This window comes from Delphinapterus leucas, chromosome 14 (genome assembly GCF_059928025.1).
Source record: "Delphinapterus leucas isolate spDelLeu-1000000601 "Yukka" chromosome 14, BTC_Dleu_Yukka2, whole genome shotgun sequence".
In the NCBI taxonomy this organism is placed as follows: domain Eukaryota; kingdom Metazoa; phylum Chordata; class Mammalia; order Artiodactyla; family Monodontidae; genus Delphinapterus; species Delphinapterus leucas.
This window is the reverse complement of record NC_143142.1, coordinates 66,600,260-66,619,426: the sequence shown is the minus strand read 5'-3', so window position 1 is coordinate 66,619,426 and position 19,167 is coordinate 66,600,260.

Genomic DNA, 19,167 nt, shown 5'->3' with positions numbered 1-19,167 from the left:
ATGCTCCATGACAGCTTCCTTTGGCATGCGAAACCAGAAACTTATGCTTTGATCTAGCAAGACTCTCTGGGACCACTGGTCTAGAAAGAAAACGAGCAGGACAGAGTCATGATTTTAGCACAGGTGAGCATCCTCCAGGACTGGCTGTGAGGGATGGACAGCAGTGTCCTCAGTCAGTAAGATCAAATCTGCCTCTGCAACAAGCTATTTCCAGTCTATGCCACCCCCTTCCGATGGACTCTTCCTCTGGGTCTGGGAGGTGTACAAAGTGCTTGGTAAAGATTAGTAAACAAAAATCCCAACCTGGTCCAGAAGACCTCTTCTCTCTGGATCAAAATATGTTTTTGGTGAGGATGGATGGGAATTGAGTAGAGGGGAAATGAGGAAACTTTCGGGGGTAATAGAAACATCCATATCTTGATTGGGGTGATGGTCACATGGGTGGACATAGTCATTAAACTGAACACTTAAGATCTGTGTAAAATCTACTTAAACGTTAAAAAATAATAATAACGACATCTGAAATTGAACATGCTAAGATTTACTCTAAACCATGATGAGTGCTTTGGGGCTGCTATTCCATAATCTGAACATCCTGCTTCTATTACTGTGGTTTGAGTTTGAGTTCACTTTTTTCTTTAAGCAGCATCATCGCACTCTTGCCACTTATGGAAATTGTGGCTGATGATAACTGTCAAGTCTTTCTTCCTTTCAGGCATGAGTTGCTACCAGGCAAGCACATCCCGATCTGACTTTATGTAACTGATGTCTATTTGGCTAGATACGTAGAACAGCAGCGTGCACCTCAAGGCTAATTGACGGTATTTAAGGAATTCCTTGGAACTTTGGTGTATGGAGAGAGACTGCGAAGGCTGGGCTTGGAATAAGGTCTGGAGATCATGAGTGACATTTCCCCTCACTGCCCCTTCATAGACAGGTTCTCCCACAAGAGTCACGTAAGGAATTCATGAAGTGCTCTTGCTTTGATGTTCCTTAGGGAAGTGACCTAAGTTGAGCTATTCTAAGAGGATTAGCCAGAGACAGAACAGGTCAACAAGTCAAAACATCAAGCAGAAGCAAACTAGGGATCAGGCAGAGTGTAGCACAGGAGCTAAGAGCACAGTTTTGGGCATCAGATCAACCAGGATTTGAATTCCAGTACCATCCCTTACTGACCATGTGACCTTGGACAAGAAGTCATTTATTCTCACTGTGCCTCAGATGAGCTCATCCATGAAATGGACATAATAGTAGCATCTCTCCCATAGAGTCGTTCTGAGAGTTAAATTGGCGAATATGTGTAAATCCCTGGAAGGGTATCCAGCAGTAAGCACTGCTGCATTCATTTTAAGTGATCGTTATTATTTACAGTATTACTCTCTTCTGAAATATCTCCTTTGTTTATCTAAGTTCTATTCATTCCTTCAAGGGCTACATATAGACCCACTTAGATAAACAAAGGAAGCATTTCAGAAAGGAGCACTGCTTGGTAGCAATTCATGCTTAAAAGGAAGAGAGAGTTGGCAGTTTTCATTAGCCACAAATTCCATAAATGGCAAGAGTGTAATGAAGTTGCCGCTTTAAAAGAAAAACAAAAAACTGAATGCAATCTCAGACCACATTAATAGAAGCAGAAAGTTTAAATCATGGAAATAACAGCCCCAATGCAGTTGTTACTGTTTAAATCGTAACATATTCAATTTCAGATATCATTATTGTTTTTTAACATTGAGGTAGAATTTACACAGATCTTAAGTATTTAACATAATGAGTTTTGATGACCATGTCCACCTGTATAGCCATCCCCCCCAATCAAGAAACAGAATGTTTCTGTAACCCCAGAAAATTTCCTTACAGCCCCTTCCAGTCAATTCCCACCCACTCCTGACAAAGGCAACCACTGTTTTGATTTCTATCACCATGAATTCGTTTTGTCTGTTCCTGAACTTCATGTAAATAAATCATTTAGGAAGTACCGTTTTTTTTCTGGCTTTTTTTTCCCCACTCACTATTTTGTTTTTGAGATTCTGTTGCGTGTATCAGTATTTCATTCTTTTTTATTGTTGAGTATTATTCCCTTTTCCATTATCATACCACAATTCATTCCCTGTTGATGAGCTCTTGGGTTGATTCCAGTTTGGGACTATTATGAATAAAGCTGCTACAAATATTCTCATATGAGTTTTATATAGACATACATTTTCATTTCTCTTGTGAAAGATTTAAGAGTGAAATAGCTGGGCCATAGAGTGTGTTTAACTTTATAAGAACTGTCAAACAGTTCTCCAAGATGGGTGTATCATTTACATGCCCACCAGTATTGTCCAAGCATCTCAGTTGCTCCGTATTCTTGCCAACATTTGATATTGCCAGCCTTCCTGATTTTAGTTATTCTCACAGTCATGAATAGCATCTCATTTAATCTGCACTTCCCTTACGACAAATGATGCAAACTCTTTACTGGCCTTTGTATATCATCTTTTGTCAAATATCTGTCCAAGTCTTTTGCCCATGTTTTTCATCAGGTTATTTGTCTTATTATTGATTTGTAGGAGTTCTTTATTGCATTTTAAGTAAGTCTTATTTATATGTGTTGCAAATATTTCCTCCTAGTCTGTAGATTGCCTATTCATTTTCTTAATAACATCTCTTCATGAACAGAAATATCCAATTTCGATTAAGTCCAATATATCCTTTCTTTCTTTTATGGTTGGTGTTTTTTGTGTCCCAATCTCTAACTAATCAAAAATCTTAAAGATAATCTCCTGTGTTTTCTCCTTGAAGTTTTATGTCTAGCTTTCACATTAAGTCTATGATCTAATATTAGTTTTGATGTGTACAGTGGAGCCGGGATCAAGGTTCATTTTATTTATAGATAGATACCAATTTTTTCCAGCACCATCTGTTAAACGGCCCTTCTTGGCTTGACTTTGCACCTTTGTCAAAAATCAATCAATTGTAGATGTGTGGGTCTATTTCTAGTCTCTATTCTGTTTCATTGATCTACTTGTTTTTCCTATGTCAGAATCATACTATCTTTGTTACTATAACTTTATAGTAAATCTTGAAATCAGGTGGATTACTTACTGCTGGACATCCACCAACTTTGTTCTTTTTCAATATTGTTTTGCTACTTTAGATCCTTTGCATTTTCATATAAATTTTAGATCAGCTCGTCAGTTTCTTCAAATTAGTCTGCTAAGGTTTTGATTGAGATTGTATGAATCTACAGATCAATTTTGGGGGAATGAATATAGATGTCATTATAGCTATATAGTTACAACAAAGTGACAGATACCCTTGATGGAGCTCACACTATGAGCCCTATCCTTTGCTCATCTTTGTGATGACCCAGGAATCCTAGAATTAGTCCAGCTTCACAAATGGAGGGCCCTCTGCTCTGAAAGACTGATAAAATGTCTGCACAAGTATATACAGCTAGCAAGTAAGGAGGCTGAGATTCCTGCCTGAGTGAGTCTGATCTTAAATCTCAGGTGCTTTTCACCAGGCTCTTGCATGCAGGAAATTGCATGCAACCGGAAGAAGCACCAGGAGCACGTAAATCACATGAAAGACCCTGGAATAGAAAACGCAAGGGGCCAATTTGAAGCAAAATAAGAAAAAAAACAGTAATTACTCAAGATGTCTTATCAAAGAGGTAACAAAATTGGTGGTTAAGTGCACAGACTGTGGAGTCAGGCTGCCTGGGTTCCAAAACCATCTCTGTCACTTACTAGCTGTGTGACCTTGGGTAAGTTACTTAACGTCTCTGTCTCAATTTCTTCATTTATAAAATAGGGATAAAAGTTGTGTTAGCTCCAGGACTTCATAAATGTAAAGGACTCACACCAGTCAGTGTCTGGTACATAACAGATGCTATGTCGAGGTTAGTAGGCTAAAAAATTTAGAAGTGGAATGGACAATCTGCTGAGGCAGTAGAGGCGCACATTGCAGATGCTGCAGGTTCGGTTCCAGACCGTAGCAATAAAGTGAATATCACAATAAAGTATGAACTGTTTTTTGGTTTCCCAGTGCATACAAGTTATGTTTACACTATACTGTAGCCTATTAAGTATGCAATATCATTATGACTAAAAGAACAATGTAAATACCTTAATTAAAAAATACTTTATGGTTAAAAAATGCTAACCATCATCTGACAATGTAGGGTTGCCACAAACCTTGGATTTGTAAAAAACGCATATCTGCGAGGTGCAATGAAGTGTGAGAAAATGAGGTATACCTGTAAATTGACTCTCTGAAAAGTGTTCCAAAAATGTCTGAATTGCCATCTACTTACATAGCTGCAGAAAAGTTCAGTGTACCTGCATTAGATGAAAAGTTGAACTACACAGTTCCTAGGGCTCCTTTTCTGAGTTCTAACATCCAAGGATTCTAAGTCAACTCCTTCAAAAGTTAGGAAGTAAACAACAGGCATGACCACCCTCTCACCTCATCCAATCAGCTCATTCTCCCTTCACTCCATCGATAAATTCCCAGCTTGTTTGGAAACAAAAGCCTCTAACTGGTATGAGAAGACCTAAATCAGTCTGTGCCCTCAGTCACACAAGGGAGACAGAAAATAAAATAGAAAGAAAAGACGGACAGCAAGAGGAGCTATAATTAATTTGCTCACAACATGAGTTGGTTGCTTCCTCTGGTGTGTCTTTGAATCTCTTACTGAGATCTTTTGAAGTCCATGGTGAGGGGGAATGGCATTATTCTAACTCAGAGCAAGTGAGTATTTCAGTCCTCAGTTCCACACTGGGGACTGTTTCTTCTCCAGCTCTGGTCTTTTATGTTTTTTAAAAATTTATTTTATTTATTTTTGGTTGCATTGGGTCTTCATTGCTGCACGCGGGCTTTCTCTAGTTGCAGCAAGCAGGGGCTACTCTTCGTTGCAGTGCACAGGCGTCTCATTGCGGTGGCTTCTCCTGTTGCAGAGCAGAGGCTCTAGACACTCAGGCTTCAGCAGTTGTAGCATGCGGGCTCAGTAGTTGTGTCTCGCGGGCTCTAGAGCTCAGGCTCAGTAGCTGTGGCACACGGGCTTAGTTGCTCCACAGCATGTGGGATCTTCCCGGACCAGGGCTCGAACCCGTGTTCCCTGCGTTGGCAGGTGGATTCTTAACCACTGCACCACCAGGCAGGCCCCTCCGGCTCTGGTCTTTATCGATTTGTATTTGTCTAAAATTCCTTGCCCTTGAGTCCTCCCTGATCCAAATGAGGAACCCAACACAATTTCCCTGTGGAAGGAGCCACTGGCCTGCCCTGGAACCCTTTCCTGGGCCTTTCTTTTTTGTCTTCTCCAAACTTTGTGGGCCTCTAGTGTTTTCTTAACCCCACTTCTCACTCATGACAGGCAGGGTCTGCAAGCCTTAAAAACCCTCTCCGTCCTGAGTCCTTTGCCTTTCTCTGTCCACTTGGCTCCATTCAAAAATGAGCTGCTTAATTAACTTCTCAGCCCTTTTTGGTCGATTAAAGTCATCCACGTCCTGGAAGAAGCCACTGCATTTCTCACCACTGTGGTGTCTGAGAGACCATACTTGTCCTTCACAGTGGAGAATCCGCCTCAGCCTTCCATGAGGTGCTCATTCTGAACCCTGTGGCCCTAGAATCAAACCATCTCTCCCGAGTTTAACAACATGCTGGAAAAGCTCCTTGAGATCAGGAATGAGGGGCCAGTAGGGGGTCAACTGTCAGAAATACTTGAGCTCTGGGCCAAGCGCTGCCATTTACTTGCTGTGTCACCTTGAGCAATCCACTTCATCTTTCTGAGCCTCTTTCCTCCTCTGTTAGGGAAAAAAGTGATCGCAAGACCTCTAACCTGTGCCTTATGTTTCTGATGCAAACAGACAGTGCAGAAACAAATGCCTTGTGAGCCATAAAAGCACTAAACAAATAGAAGGCTTGTTCAATGAGGGTGCCCCTTGGCCACACTAGATGAATGAACTAGCAACAACAATGCGTGTTCCAGAGTAACCAAATTCTGCACTGTCACCTAGGTCAGCACGCTACATCTTCACCCACTTCACTGGGTCCTAAGTTCTACTGGGTGTTAAAAGAGACATCTTAAGCCAACATGGCTATGGCCAGACATCGCTGTTGGGAACATCTGCAAGGGGTGGGATTAAGGGAAGGATGTAGAATCAAAAGGTGGGAAGAGCCTCGGTTCCAGTTTTGGTGGTATTATTAATTAGGTGTGGGATCCCCTCTGCATCTCTAGTCCCACTGAATAGGGTTGCTGTGAGATACAGTCATGCATGAGAAATAATTTACCAAGTTATAAATACAGTGGACAAGATTATTATGAGGGTGTTACCGATTCATCTATGAAGAACCAGAGACGGCTCTTCCTATGGGCTCAACCAAATCCAAAGCCAGCAGAGGTCAGGCCAATTATTGTACCAATAGGAATTCGAATCAGCATTTTCACTTCTACAAAGAAGAGCTCAATCAAGGGAAAAGCCCTGATTTCAACCTCTAGTGTCAAGAATAAGTTCATTAAAAGCACAAAATACACACTGTGTGGTTACTACCCTGCAGATGTTATTGGCTTGTCAAGGAAAGGGACTAACCTTCTCTGAGCGCCTACTCAGTGCTGGGCTCTATGCTTGGGGGGACCATATAACTTATCACCCAAATCTGAACACTTCTGAGAGTAAGAGGAAACATACTACATAACAATTACGCAAGGACGAGAAACTGTACTGAGACTGTCCCCAGCAAACCAGAATGCACTGTCCCCCCATCTCTGCAAAGCTCATAACAAAGTTTTGAAGAACTCCAAGGACAACAGCATCACTAATCCGCACTAGAATTTTCCCATATGGCATAACAGTATTATTGCACTCCAACGATATTATCTGTGTTTAGCTTTCAGCTCTAATTTTAGCACAGCAGGAAAGCCCATTCATTGCTATCAAGAAAGTTTCCTCCTTGGGGCTTCCCTGGTGGCGCAGTGGTTGAGAATCTGCCTGCCAATGCAGGGGACACGGGTTCGAGCCCTGGTCTGGGAGGATCCCACGTGCCGCGGAGCAACTAGGCCTGTGCGCCACAACTACTGAGACTGCGCGTCTGGAGCTTGTGCTCCCCAACAAGAGAGGCCGCGACAGTGAGAGGCCCGCGCACCGCGATGAAGAGTGGCCCCCGCTCGCCGCAACTAGAGAAAGCCCTCGCACAGAAACGAAGACCCAACACAGCCAAAAATAAATAAATATATACATATTTTTTAAAAGAAAGTTTCCTCCTTAATTTGTGTGCAGTGCTCTGAGCTGGCTGATGGCACCACGGGACCTGCTGATGGGGCCCTAAACTGTCCACCTCCTGGGCAGCTCTGAACCGAGCGGCAAAGTGGAAGTGCTCCAGCAGCTGATGCCCTGATCCCTCTCCTACAGGATGCTCGGTCCACAAGGGAATGAGCGCAAATCCCCCTCCAAAGAGAAAGCCTCCATCAGCGCTTGGTAAAAACCTGTTTCCTGCTGGTCCCTCCACTGACTGCAAAAAGCAAGTTTCCACACGACTAACTGAAATTCAAGTTAAAGATGCATATCTTTGCAGCTTAACTTCATGACCAAGGCTATCATTAAGCCCCTAACAGATGTTTTAGTCTAAGAATTGCTCCTTCATCATGACTGGTCACCGTGCTCTGGGCATTAGGGTAGGCATATTATAAGCTGGATGTGTGGAACAGAGGAAAAAACACTGAAAAAGAGGACGTAAGTCTGGCTTTGCCACTCCTTGACCATATTCTTAACAGCCCTGGACTTGTATATATTTCCTTCTTTCTCCAGGGGAGCAATCTTACTCAGTGTTATCTTATGGCATTACCATGAAAATAAAATGTAATAATGCAACTGAAAGCTCTTCAAAAAAAATTAAGAGCTTTACAAATATATTGGCAGTGACAATTTGCAGGTGAGAGAACAGCCACATGGAACAATAGAAGCTCCAGCTGTGAATTCTGTTAATTACAATTTGAACTTCCGTACCCTGTTCTCTCAATGCAATTAAGACCTAACAAAAGCTTGCTCAGAAGTAAGGATGTGCTTGGGTGGGTGGATGGAAGACCATAAAAGAGAGGACCATTTTCCAGACATAAAAGATTGGAGCAGTGCGTATTTGAGCACATTATTTGGATTTGAACCATAATTCAAATCCAAATAAAAGGCTTTAGACATACCATTATCATGACATTTAGAGTTCATATTTTCTACCATCTGACAGGCTAACTTTTAGGCCATATTTCCAAGTTTTTTCCTCTATTCATAAGTATCTGTCTGAATTGAGTTTGGGTTAGATGCACAAAGTAATCTTTAAGACCAAGGCCATAATTCCTGGAGCTACGGGCAGCCCCAGAAAATGGGGGCCTGGTCTGCCGAAAGGCAGAGAGAGGACCCAGGCGCCAGGGCTCTTCCTCCACCTTATCTTCGCATTGGGCTGAACTTGCTGTTCCTGGATTTTCACAAATGCCTTGTGCATACGTGGTGGATTTAACAGATAGTTTTCTTCGTACCTATGGATGGTACATAGTCGTAAAAATATCTGAGTTTCTCTCAGCAAGTGGACACATGAATGTTACTGTAATAGATAAATTCCTAATTTAGCCACCAACATCTCCTCCCATAATTGTTTGTACATGTTGCCCTGCACACCAAGAAGTGGAGTCTGTTCCTCCTCCCTGTGAGTCTGGGTTGGCCTTGGGAGCTGCTCTGACCAACAGGAAGTGGTAGAAATGATGCTCATTCTGGGACTCTGGAGCCTGGATCTTAAGAGAACTGGCAACTTCTGCTTACTCCCTCAGAAGCCAGCCTCTACATAAGAAGTCTGGCTGCCTTCAGACCACCATGCTGTGAGGAAGCCCAAGCCAGATACAGCGATCACACAGAGGAACACGAGGTGTGAGACATGTGAGGGAAGCCTTCTTGGACCTTCCGGCCCAGCCCAACTCAGTCAGCAGCTGAGAGCAGCCAAATGAGTGATCCCATATGATGCCACATGGAGCAGAAGCAGAAGCCAAGCGCTGCCCAAATTACACAATTATGAGAAACAGTAAGTCACTGCTGTGTTAAGACACCAAGTTTTGGGGTGGTTTGTTATACAGCAGTAAATAACAGAAACAGCAGTGTCTCTTCATTCTACCACAGAAAAGAACATTCAGAAATACTGACACAAATGACATCATCAGCCATGTAGACAGAGAATTTCAAACCCTTCTGTGCAGCAAATAGCTGGAGTCTTGTATTCAGCAGCAGTCTTGGGAAGTTAAATGTCTTTTATGTGCTCTACTTCCCACTTCACTTGATAAACACTCTTTGGAAGCATCTACCATGTAGGGGCTACAGCTAATGGGATGCCAGGAAAGCTCTGCTGGTGTAGACTTGCAGGCCTAAGTTCCAGCTCTCACTTTTGACTTAGTCCATACTCTGGGCAAGGCATTCAGTCTCTTCTGCCCGATTCCCATCTGTAACATGGAGATAAATTATAACATCTGTTCTTTTTACTTTACAGACTTCTGGTAGTAACCAAATGAGCTAGAGTATGTTAAATGAGCTTTGAAAGGTATGATGCAAATTTTCTACCAGCGGTCACTTCGTAGCTTTATCTTTTCAAATTGAAATATTTAAAAAGATATATGCGTTATCTCAAGAAAAACCTGCAATTTGAGGGTTTCACCACCAGGTGGCAGTGGCATATAAACAGAGCCACCACCACCACCCCGGCCACAATCCCAAAAGTAGATTAAATAAAAAATGAAAAATGAGCTTCCTATTCCCAAGAATATATAGAAGTATACTTGCCTGCAGTGACTGTACTGATATATCTCCTAGTCAATAACTGTTATCAGAGTAACTAAATTCTACACCTGGGCATCCCAACCATTTTCCACCCTCAACAGCTCATGGAGTTCCCTAGAGCAGGCGCCAAGTCACCCACAGGAAGAAGTGAGTTCTTAGCAGAGGATGGACTCAGCCATCTCTGCTCATCCATCTGGTCAGACCCAGGAACCATACTTTATGTGATGGATTTAAAACATGTTCAAAAGTTATCTGACACTCCCTTCAAAAGGTAGAGCATAATTCCCCTTCCCCTTGGGTGTAGGCTGGACCTAGTGACTTACTTCTAATGAACAGGAAGAAAATGGGAATGACACTATGCAATTTCAGTCTACGTCATAAAAGGCAATGCAGCTTCCTGGCTGCTCTCTCTTGGATCACTTGCTCTGGGGTAGGCAGGTGCGATGTTGTGTGGACCTCTCCAGAGAGGAACTGAGGCTGCTAGCCAATAGCCACGAGTGAACTTGGAAGAAGACCCTCCCACCCAAGGTAAGTCTTCAGACGTCTGTAACCCCAGCTAACATCTTGACTTCAACCTCACGAGAGACCCTAAACTAGAACCACCCAGCCACACCGCTTCCAAATTCCTGACCCATAGCAACTGTAAGATAATAAATGTTTGCTCTTTTAGGCTTTCAAATTGTGGAACCATTTGTTGCACAGCAATAATAATAATTAATACATCTTTTTTCCTCACTTTTTAAGTAAAAGCACTAGTGTATTTTGGTACAACAAGAGGACTCAGAATGAATATGCAAACTATGACCCTTATTGGTCACAGAGTGAAGGATAAATAAATGCATCAAGCATTCCTACTGGGCCAGTATAAGGCTAAAGGCCCCAGGAGCAGTATAAAGGCAGACATGTTTGGATAATGAATTGACTCAGAGCCAACGGGAATTCAGCCACCTCGATCAAGCATCCAGTTACACAACAGCTCTTGTGTGATGGCAGGCAAAATGGAAAGCAAGAGGGTGGTAGAAAAGAAGTTCGGTAATCGGTTTACTTTCCTGCCTTGAAGGTTTACTTAAACATCTGACTAGTACAATCGATGTCATTAGAGAGTAAAACAATTTGTATTCTAGTTCTGGTCCATTGAGCAGGGCCAGCAGGAAACAACATGAAAGAAAGAGAGAGAGAGAAGGCAGAGCCCCCTCAAATGACCCAAGAACAGACTTCCAAGATGGTACCCACTGCATGGCGAGCTTCATTCAGAGACAAACAGCAGATGGAATCAGGATAAAAGCAGCTCTGCCTTAACTAGCCAAAGGTGGAGGAAAGTTCCCTTGGACATTTGGCAAACCTTTTTAGCAACCCTCTAGCAAGAGAATCCCAGTCAGACATGTCACTAGCAAAATGCCTGGGACAGTCGTCACGGAGGCATTCAGGTTGTGTCTCTGGACAGCGTCCAGAGACGAGGGCAAACACCAACAGAGGGTCATGCCCATTACTTTCTGCTCTTACTCTTGCAATCTGAGTTGGGCTGCCAGCAACTCATTCTGCAATCGACTCTTCACACCCACTGTGTTGGTTTGAAGCAGCAAATCCACCTTGGTGTCTGTGACCTATAAATCTTCATGCCATTACCTCAGAGCACAGACTGCTCACTGACGCTGGTCGTCAGTCTATTCAGTGTGACCCCTGCCTCTCCCAGCAGCAGCCCACTCAAGGCTTCTGAGGGAGCCCCTAACTCGGCCGATGGTGAAACCCCACAGCCTGCAGGAGGAAGGGGCACGACAGGAGAGACGGAGCCTCCAGCATCCCCGGGAGGCTCTCTGGATCCTGATGAGACCTGTCGGAATAGATTTCCTCACGAGCCACTTTTTGGAGATGGATCGATTATGCTGTGATGCAGAGCCCTACGAGTGGAAACCACAAATCGAATTTTCATTACCAGATGAAGTGCAAAGGACCACAAGTGGAATCCATCCATGTTGATTCTTTTTAAGATGGGTCAGGGACAGATGAGAACTTCCTCTCCCCAACCCCTTTTGCACTTGTCTCTACCCAAGGGCTAGCTCACTGCAGCCCTCTCCATGGTTCTCTACACACACAACTCGTTCACAACCACGGTGGGCATGGATTGGGATCTTATCTGTTTTGGAAATCCCTTTCTCTCCATAATGCCCAGCACTCAAGCCACCTTGGGGTACTAGGAATTTAGGAGACTGCTCTGGGTAAGCCCTCAAATGGAAGGGCAGGGAGGTGGGGGAAGGCGGCTGCCAGCAGGGGGCTGGACTATTACTCGGATTTGTAATCTGTGCTCAAGGTAAGAGCAGGAGAGGGAAGTGTGGCTCCCAGTTAGAACCAAAAAGGAAAAACTCAGAGCTCCACAAAAGACACACAGCACGCAGAGAGACCATCCCTCCCCGACCTCACCCAGGCTAAATGGTTTGAAACGCCCAATCCCTTCCACACAGGCCCCTCATGCGGTTGCATTTTTGAGGCTCACCTGTTCCAAGGTTCACGTTAACTTAATTTCCTTGAAACACAGCATCTTTACGGGGAGCCACAAGACTCATTGCATGGTTCCACTCCAAAAGCACACACAGCAGACGCTCAAGAAGCCAGTTAATGCGCCCATTGGAAATGGCTTTGAAAGGTTTGAAATACCGAGTAGAGGCAGAGGGTGATGCAAGGACAATGTGATGGAAAGGTCACGTCCCCTGTGGCCTCATCACTTCCCAGGGGGACTCCCATGATAGTCTCCCGTGCCTCTTGAAGGTACATGCTCCCTCCAGCCCGTTTTCCAAACTGCAGGCAAATCTGATCGTGTCACTCACCTACTTAAAACCCTTCAATGGGCTTCCCGGGTGGCGCAGTGGTTGAGTCCGCCTATCGATGCAGGGGACACGGGTTCGTGCCGCGGTCTGGGAAGATCCCACATGCCGCGGGGCGGCTGGGCCCGTGAGCCATGGCCGCTGAGCCTGCGCGTCCGGAGCCTGTGCTCCGCAATGGGAGAGGCCACAACAGTGAGAGGCCCGCGTACAATCAATCAATCAATCAATCAATCAATCAATAAACCCTTCGATGACCTCCCTGAGTTTTGGATCAGCCCAGGCTCCTCCATGTGGAGGACAGGCCCCTGGGATCCGGCGTCTGCCTGCCTATCCAGACTAAGCGCTCTCTCCCCATCAGTCACCCTAAACCACGTGTGGCTCCCCGTGCCAGGCTCACTCATCTTCACTCATGCTGCCCCTGGAACACAGCCTCACCTTCTTCACCTGCCGAACCCCTAGTCACGCCCCGAGATCCCACCCCAGAATCACCTACTCCTGGAAGCCACCTCTGAGCCACACTCCTCCTGCCCATGTATGTCCCATGGAAGCCTGGGCACTCCCTCTACAGAGCACAAAGGGGTCCCTTTAGTGATGCATCACCTACTCCCCCAGACTAGTTGCTTAGTGCGTAGCCGCATCTTCCCCTTCCTTATAGCAACAAAGCTTGCACAACACCTAGCACGTAGCAGGTGTTTCATAATTTAAACAATCAATTAATCTATCAATCTTATAGTTGGAGGTTGTTTCAATTCTTGATCTTGTGACCATCAGGTAAATTTGCAGCAATCAAGTAATATCCTTTTACTAAACAACACAGGTGCCATCTGTGTCCTTCCTTCTAGAGCAGTGGTGTTCAAGGGACAGTCCCCAGACCAGCCAGGTTAGTACTGCCCAGAAGGTATTAGACATGTAAGGTTCTTGGGTCCCACCCCAGTCCTACCAAATCAGAAAATCTGGGGTCTGCCCCAGAGGTATGTAGTTTAACATGACTCCAGGGGATTCTGATCCACTCAAGTTTCAGAACCAGTGCCCTAAAGTCTTCAAAGACCAATAGGAGAAGTTCAGATTTTGCCCAGTAAGCAGCTGTGGTGAACTCCCTGCCTGGCAGTATTCCCTTTTCCAGGGTGGTGGAGCCTCTCCAAGGCGGAAAGCAACTGCATTCGCTGGGGCCAGATGCAGAAATACTTCCCCTCCTTGAACCACTTGGACTAATCAAGAATCACCTAGGGAACAAAGGAAACGAGGCAACTCTTTGCTCTGTGTTCCAGGGAGCTCTCCCAAACCCCAGGCACGGGGCGGGCCCTCACAGATGCTTGCTGGACAGGACAGAGTTCACCTCAGGATAAATGCAGGGCTGGAGCACCGAGATCTCACAGAAGCAAGTTTCTGGTTATTTTTCTTCCAAACACAACGTTAGACACATCAGAAGTATGACAGGCAGATCTGCCACACCCATCACAAGCAGATATAATGGAACAGAGCAGTTAGGAAGATGCTGGCTGTCACTTTCAGCTGAAAGTTTCACTGGTAGCCACAACAAAGGCTATGGTCGCGAGCTGAATTAGGTTTTGACACCCCCTCCATCCCCAAATCATACTGCATAACATATTCAAGCCTAGGGAAACGCCCAAAGAACCAGGAATGTACAATTTTTTAGTACTGGCTTTTCTTATAAGTTCTTCTGTCTAGTTTTCATTTCATGGTTAATCATTTTTCTGGAGAACCTACTATGCACAAGGTAGCCCGGTCTTCCTGTCTTCGTCACTAACCCAGTGGATCACAACCTTGGCTGCATATTAGAATCACACGGCGGGCTACGAAAAGATTCTGATGCCTAGATCAGACCCCAGACCAATTAAACCAGAATGTCTGGAGTGGGACTCAGGCACCAGCATTTTTAAAACTCCAATTTAGGGAACCATGGTTTTAAATAGTATTGAGGTGGGGACTACCTCACCTCAAACCACGTAAATCAGAGTCTCTAAGGCTGGAGCCTGGGCATGTATGTATATGCATATGTATATTATGCATAATACACACATGCATTTGTATATACATATGTGCTTATGCTTATGTACACATGCATACTTATGTATATATACATATACATGCATATACATATGCACATATATACACATACTTGCACACATACATATACAGTCTAGGTGATTCTAATACAGTCAAGGTTGAGAACCACTCCATAGATCATTGATTCCCAAATTTGTCTGCACTTTAGAATTATCTTTTAAACTATTCCAAACCTCAGGCCACATCCCAAACCAACTGGATCACAAGCTCACTCAGGGATGGTGGCCTGGACACAGACACCAGTGTGTTTTGAAGGTCCCTAGATGATTCCAACATGCAGACAAGTTTGGAAAGCACAGCACAGACTCCAAGCTCCAGAAGAACTGGGCCGGGCTTCTGCTATTTTTACTGTAACTCTCCTACAGAACCTAACTTAAATATTTGTTGAACTGAATTAAATTTTTTAAAGATGTGTCTTTTACAACTATGCCTACTGGAGCTAGTGCCTTCTAGGATGGTATGAATCCAAAAGGAAGTGGCACAAAAAGAACATATTTCAGAAAAATGGCATTCTGCCTCCTCATTAGTGAATCCGATGCTCAGGGCTCCCCCAGTCCTTACACTTTTGGTACTGTCTCCCTCTTTGGAATTTCTCCTTCTGTTTCTCCTTTGCGTAGTGTCAGACAAAAAAAAAAGTCTTTCCAGCTCCCTTCTCAGCATGTTTGAAAACTGGGAATGGCTTGAGTGCTCTGGTGCCCCGGGGTGAATTTAGGAATTGGAGGGCTCATCGCTCCTTGCTGACAGGTGGCTTATTCACCAGGCCAGACATGACTCCAATTTTAAAAAGCCAACAGGTAAGATAGAAAACACAATTAATTCCTCATTTCACAGCTTTGATACTCTGCGCCTAGATGTGCCCAACAAGTGAGGGTGATTTGACTCTATCGAATGCTCATGGTTAGGATACTTGTCATCTAAAAGATTCCTACTGTCAATCATTTTGTGGAAATGTTGACGTTTATATAGCAAATTTGCTTTAAAAGGAGGTAAATCTGCAAAATGGTTCATTAAAACTTGGAAAAAATCAGCTCAATACCTCCTCTTCTTTTTGAAGTTACCTCTTCACAGTTGCTGTTTTAATTGAGTGTGACCTCTCTTTTGCCAGCATTGACCGTTCACCTAAACGCCTGATGACCAAGAGAATGATTGTCTGTAATGACTGTTGCAGCAGGAGGAGGGCTGGGCTGGAAGAGATCCGGGCTCTGAGTATCAAGTCACCTCTCATTCCCCGTGTGATTCTGAGCAAGTGATTTGATCTTCAGGCTCCTCATTTCTAAAACAAGAGAATAAATACACGCAAAGATGGTTTTCTTCCAGCTCAGACATTATGTGGTTTGAATTCTCTTGTGGACGATGATATTAGTCTTGTGGAAATGGCTACGTTTATTACTGTGTTTTCCTAGAAATGATTATTTGGGAGAAAGTACCTTGAATATCCAATTCCATAAAACAAAGATTAAGGAACTAATATATGCACCATAATGGACTAGACACAGCAAGGCTACAGAAAGAAGAGAGACAACCTATGGTGATAAAAATTAATGAGGAAAACAGTTATACGTCTAATCATGATTTAAGACAGAATGACAGATGCTACAGCGTGAAACCAGCGAGGAGGCAGCTTGGAGTATTTTTTTTAATGTCCAAAATAAATAGTAAAGTTCATTCTATCAGGGTTCAAGGAACACTGAACTTGGCTTCTAGTCCTGAACTTAATTTTTCCCCTTTACTTATTAAATAAAAATATTGCTTATTTTAAAAGTGAAATAGTATGGAAAGGTATAAAATAAAAAATCCTTTCCCTCGCCTCAATAACCAGGTACTTCTTACTTTACCACTACTCACAATGTCTTATGTGTCCTTCCAGAAACAAAGCTTATGGATACCCCATAATCACACTGTATATGTATATGTTCCTGTATCTGCTCCCTGTGCCTACAGCTATACACCTCCTTTTCTAGGTATCCATTGCTGGAGAGGAAAGATCTTATTTCAAATAATCTCAGTTTAAGGCAATATAGTTTTAGATTACTGAAATCTGACGTTGCTTCTAGTGGTGATAATTAAATAATAATGTTCTTATTATTTCTTACCAATAGGAAAGGTGGAACAGAAGACAAGAAGGTTATTTAAACATTATGGAAGCCAAACCCTCAATTCAGCAGTGCAAAGCAAAAACACTGTGTTGTTTGTTGGTGAAATAAAAAGTCAGCTGTTAAATATAGATAAATCTATAGATAAATCTTTGGTTCTGGGGATCTGCTTCTGAATAAATTGAAGAGAGAAGCCAAAGGATTTTTCTTACCTCCTCTTGTTCCATAAATGTATTTCAGGTTCACTTTCAAAGACTGCTCATAAAAAGGGGGTTTACAGGATTAACAAACTCACTGAATAACTCTTGAAGAATGAAAGCATGCACAAAAATTTAGAAATGAGACATCAAGTTTGTAACTAAAATACTTTCATAAACTAAGAGCATTTTCCTATTGGACTCATATTCCCTATCATCCTTCATCTAGAGACCTAACAAAATTAATAAGGACCTAAGCCTTTTATTTGTCTTTAGTCTCCATTCAGCTCAAGAAAATGGTAAAGTATAGGAAAATGGCAGTTATTTAGGTCACGACATGCCCAGAACTATTTACCAGACGTATTCTCACCCACAATGTAAAAAAAAAGTCTCTTTCCTTACTCTGTATATCCTAAAGTTCTCCCTGTCATTTTGATGGCCCATATTTCACTGGCTTTATTACATAGCAGATGGGTGGGTTTTTATAGTAATCGATCAGGACATTTTTCATTTTCTCTCCTCGGATCTGGAAAGCTCAAGGAGTCACTGTGGTTACTCCATTGTTACATAGTTCTCACCTCTTCTGAGTGGTTTACTGCAATCATCTTCCTTATTCTCCTCCTACAAATAAAATCACTTCAGATTTCTGAATTTCTCTCTCCCTTTTATTTCTGTTGAAAGAGCTATCATACTTTACTGTTGCGAGTCTTCTAAAAAGTTCTGTTTGGTAAAAAGTACCATTGCCACCACATCCTGAACGCAATGTCCTGGTCTCTATGACAAGTACAGAAATTGCTCAGCTAACTTTGTCTGAACTCCCTGTGGTTCTCACACATGTTAGTGAAATCACAGCATATGATCTCTTATTAGCAGACAAAATGGTCTCACAATGGCTGGGAAAACCCTCAAATTCAAATCAATGGAAAATTTGATGATAGAAATATAGAAAACAGCCTTGATGTCAAAATAATTATGCCTCTTTAGAAAAATCAGCTTAAGAGCCTAACTTATGGATAAATTGAGGAATCTGTTTTGTACCTAAAGTGAATCACACTGGAGGAATTAATTTACTTCCTTTCAGGCTGAAGAGTTTTCAGACATCATGGTTCATAAATTCTTATGGCTGGTGGGGCTTTCTAGTAATTCTGCCTCCAAAAATAATCATGGAAAGGTACATTTTCTGGGAGAATAGAAAATTTGCTTCTTCAAAATTAAGTCATTAATCATTTCTTCCAAAGGTATCAGTCACAATCTAGAATCACCTGGGAGTGAAATGACAGATTTGTTCCTTTAAGGACAATTATTAAAACCTAATTGGAGGATTTCCATTTCTAGCAATAGATGGACTAAGTTATATGTAGTCTTTCCTATGTGTGAAATATTGTAAAATTAAATAAAAGTAAGATGGATAAATCATCATGGATACATAAAAGGTATGAGGTGGTCTCCAAAAAGTTGGTGGGGATATCCCTTCCAAACAAGCCCTTTCTAGAGAGAGAGATCCCTGCTACCATACCTTCCTTCACTTTACCCAGTGGCTACACTCCTGAAGGGTGACAGTGGATCTGCAGTTCCCTGGGCAGATAGCAATTTTCTGAGAGGACAGCTCTTAGGTTTCCAGGGAGAAAATAAAACTAAGAGCCCCCAGTAAAAATAAGGACCTCCCCCGGCCAAAAAAAAATCCAGTGGAGGCTCTGGTAAGGTGGGAGGGAGGGCTTCCCGCCATTCTGTGCCCCTTTGCCCCACCTTTTCAAACTCAACACGTACATTTTTCTTATTGTAAATTTCTCTGGCTTTGTGAAAGCTGGTGGGAAAACATCTATGAGAGTTGGAACAAGGTAGGAGGAAAATACATTGGGCTGCTGATTTTGAGAACACATAGATAAGCATATGTCTTTGAAAAGCCAGGAAGGAATCTTCTTTTGAAAAATAAGATTTAAGAAGAGTCCCTTGGAAAGGCCACACAATAGTTTAGTGTCCACAAGAAATAGCCTTGGCCATGGGTGAGAAATTCAGCTCTCCAAATGGAAATGTCGGGGGCCCACATGAATGGAAGAAATCTTACCTAGCTAAAATATGGTCTACTTTTTTTTACTTCCCAACGGTTGCTGGAATAAAGAGCATCTTCCTCCCTCATCAGGTCCCTTGGTCCTAAATCCCCATCTTTCTGCAGGAC